General features: G+C 56.7%; 1 protein-coding gene across 1 annotated transcript in view; it reads left to right on the top strand.

Annotated features, from left to right (window-relative positions):
- EHMT1 (euchromatic histone lysine methyltransferase 1) overlaps nt 1-3,384 on the top strand; it is a 122,068-nt gene that overhangs the window by 674 nt on the left and 118,010 nt on the right. The gene's annotated exons all lie outside the window — the stretch shown is intronic.

Raw genomic sequence — 3,384 nt, 5'->3', positions numbered from 1 at the left:
GCCGCCATCCACGTTCCGGGGCCGCCCCATGCGGCGGGGCGGTGCTGGCGCCGCTCCATCCAGAGTCCGGGGCCCCGCCGGGCGCGGCGGCGGCGGCGGCGGGCGGGCCGGCGCTATGAGGCATGCAGGGTCCGGGGCGGCGGCGGGCGGGAGTCATGCAGGGTCCCGGGCCCGCGGGGCGGGGGAGCCGAGAACCGGGATCGGGATCCGCTCCTGCCGGGAGAGCCGGCAGCGGGATCCGCTCATCCCGGCACCCGCTGCCTCCCAGCTCCGCGGTCATTTGGGCTCTCCACTGAGACAGGAGGACGCGCCCGGGCGCTTCCAGCGGGGCCGGGGCTGCCCCACCGCACCACCCGCGCGGAATCGTGGAGTTATGGCAGGGGTTGGAAGGGGTTTAGGGATCATCCAGTTCCACCCCCTGCCAGGGACACCTTCCGCTGGACCAGGTTGCCCCAAGCGCCGTCCAACCTTGCCTTGGACACTCGCAGGGATGGGGCAGCCACGGCTGCTCTGGGCAGGCGGACACGGATCCCGGTCCCCCGCAGGGATGTGGGGACACCTGGGGCTGTAGCACCGGCTGCCAGGCTCCAGCCCCTGCCTGGCTTTGCTAGGGAATATAAACTTCTTGTCAGTCTGTGCCCTCAGGTAAACACTGAACTGCAGCTGCTGGCTGTGAGCTCTCAAAGAGCACAGAGAGAGCGACGAGGTGGTGACACAGGTGTGCACTGTACACAGCCTGGGATACAGGTGTGCATCACAGATTATAATACAGGTGTACATCACACAAAGACTATAATACAGGTGTGCATCACGCACAGACTGTCATACAGGTGTGCATTATAGATTATAATAACGGTGTGCATTGTACAGAGACCGTGATTCAGGTGTGCATCACACACAGACTGTGATACAGGTGTGTAATATCATGTACTGTAATACAGGTGTACATCATACAAAGACTGTAATTCAGGTGTGCATGACACACAGACTGTGATATAGATGTGCAGTTGTAGACAGACCATGGTCCAGGTGTGCACTCATGTACTCAGAGCTGGGTGCCCTGTGACCGTGGCCAGGTGCAGTCACCGATCAGCACCTCCACCTGCTTGGGGGGTGACAGGTTGGCTGCTGCCTTTCCCAGCTCTCCCTCTGCAGTGCCGCCTCCAGAGGGCTGTGCTGTGGCCTGGAACGTCTGCTCTCTGTGGGGTGAAGTTTATGGCACCAGCAGTTCTCTGCAAGTGCTGCAGACAGTTTGAATTTACTACTCAGACAACATTCCCTTCATCCTTGGTTGGAGGTTCGTCCAAGGGCTTCCCTTGTGCTTTCTGTTCTGTCAAAATTGGCCTGATCCTGCTGCCTTTCCTTTGTGCTTTTGAAGGGGATCAGGTGTTAATTCTGTGATGGAGGACTCAGCCCTTGAGTACTTCTGTGACTCCAGGGTCCAGATTTGCTTTCATGACTGTAACTGGGGCAGGAGCTGGCTCATAACCCATCAAGTCCTGATACACAGGTCAGTCTTACCACTCCTGACACACACCTTTTATTTTGGGAAGCACCTCCCAGGAGTCCTGGCTGGCTCTGCCCTGCATGCAGAGCATTAAGAACCACTGCTCTTAGAATCAGGCATAATATCCACAGATGTTGCTGTGGATTATGGGGAGGGAACAGTGACTCATTTGGAGTTTAATTCCTCCCATCCCCCATGAACTCATATATCTGAGGCCAGATCTGCCTTTGCTTCTACCCCTGTGAGGCCAGAGGGGAGGAAGTTGGTATGAAACAGCCTGGAATGTGAGGGCTGGAGGAGAAGCTCTTTGCTTCCCCTGTGCTGGTGTGGGAGAGCAAAGGACCAGCATCCCACATCCGTGGTGTCCTGCCATGTGCAAGAGGGAGTTGTTTCACTAGGCCAGGGGAGGTGCAGAGGTATGTTTCTGGGAGGAGATGCTCGCTCCCAGCAAAGAGCTGGGAGGGAGTGGGCAGGCTGGGAAAGTGCTGCCTGTGTGTCTGCAGGGAGTGCCCACCCCACCTGCAGACAACCCTGGTGGCGGTCACTGAGCTCCAGACAAAAACTCCCGGTCTAGAACAGCTTCTTGCCAGATCTTAGTGTTGATGGGCGAGGGAGAATCTCTCTGAGCACCAAGTTCTTCCTGAGTCCTGAGCTGTGAACTTCAGTGGTTGTTCTCTTCTGGTTACCTGGTGATCACCCGCCCCAGGTGATCTCTGTGTTTGGGGAAGGGTTGTGCTGCAGCCCTGAGCTGCAGTAACCATGATGCTGCCAAAAAGTCTGGTTTTGCTGTTGGTTTTCTTTAGCAGGGGTCTGATATCCAGTCCACTTTGGGGCTTTTGCCTCTTTTAGACCTGCTGTGCTAAAGTTTAAGGCATTGAGTTTTAAGGAGCTGAGCCTTACTCAGCCAGTTTTATGATCATGCAGGTTCGATGGATTTGATGCTGCTCCTCCAGTTAGCCTCAGTTTGGTGAAGAAAATCAGCTGCCCTCGTGTTTGTGTGCTTCCCAAAATGCTTGTTTGGTGTGAGTTTGGAAAAGCAGGGTTCAAGCCACGCTGTTTTTCCCTGGGGTTCGTGGTAACCTCGGGGAGGCTGGTGCAGGAGGAGGTTTATGTGTGGCTTTGAATGAAGTGGTTCTCTTCAGCAGCCACGCTGCCTTTTTCATCCCTTTCCCCCTCCTCTCTGTTGGGATCTGTAGCACCTTTCTTTCTGGAGGTGCAGCTTTGATCTTTATGGTGTGTGAGCCACAGGCAGGACAGATTTCCCGGCTGCTCAGCACCCTGGGTGAGGCTGGGTCTGGGAGGGACTGGGCTCCCAGCAGCCCCCCAGGCTGGGGTGAGGACTCTGGGGCTGAGCGGTTCTTTGCCCTGGCTTTGATCCCAGCTCTCGTCCCTCCACCAGCCGGTGCTGAGGGGGCTCAGCCGGAGCTCTTTGCCTCCCCACTCCATTAAGGGGCAACATTCAGCCACATCCAAGCATTTCCCTGTCCCTGCCTGGAGGGAGGTTGCTGTCACAGGCTGGGGAGTGCAGGAGGGATCACAGGAGCTGCTGGGCAGTGCCTTGGAGCAGCAGCATAGGGAGCACTGCTGCAATTTCCACTTTGTGCTTGACAGGTGTCTCACAGCACAGTGCTGCTCTCAGCTTTCTGTCCCCCCTCGGTCACTCTCGTGGGTGAGGAGAGGGCTCTGCTTTCCAGTGGCAGTCTCAGTCCATGTCCTGCAGAACAGCTCCTTCCCCTGGGACTGGGAGTGCAGCGAGGTGTGTTCAGCTCACACTGGGCACAGACAACACACCCGCCTTTCACCTGTGTTAAATTTCTCCTGGGGCACCAGGTTAATAACATTTTAACTCTGACTTTGTACAAAGAAAGGTTCCCCCC

This window comes from Empidonax traillii, unplaced genomic scaffold (genome assembly GCF_003031625.1).
Source record: "Empidonax traillii isolate 1590-97213 ecotype Southwest subspecies unplaced genomic scaffold, ASM303162v1 scaffold869:size279042, whole genome shotgun sequence".
NCBI lineage: Eukaryota > Metazoa > Chordata > Aves > Passeriformes > Tyrannidae > Empidonax > Empidonax traillii.
Note: the sequence above shows the minus strand (reverse complement) of the source record. Positions and strands in the feature narration are given on the sequence as shown.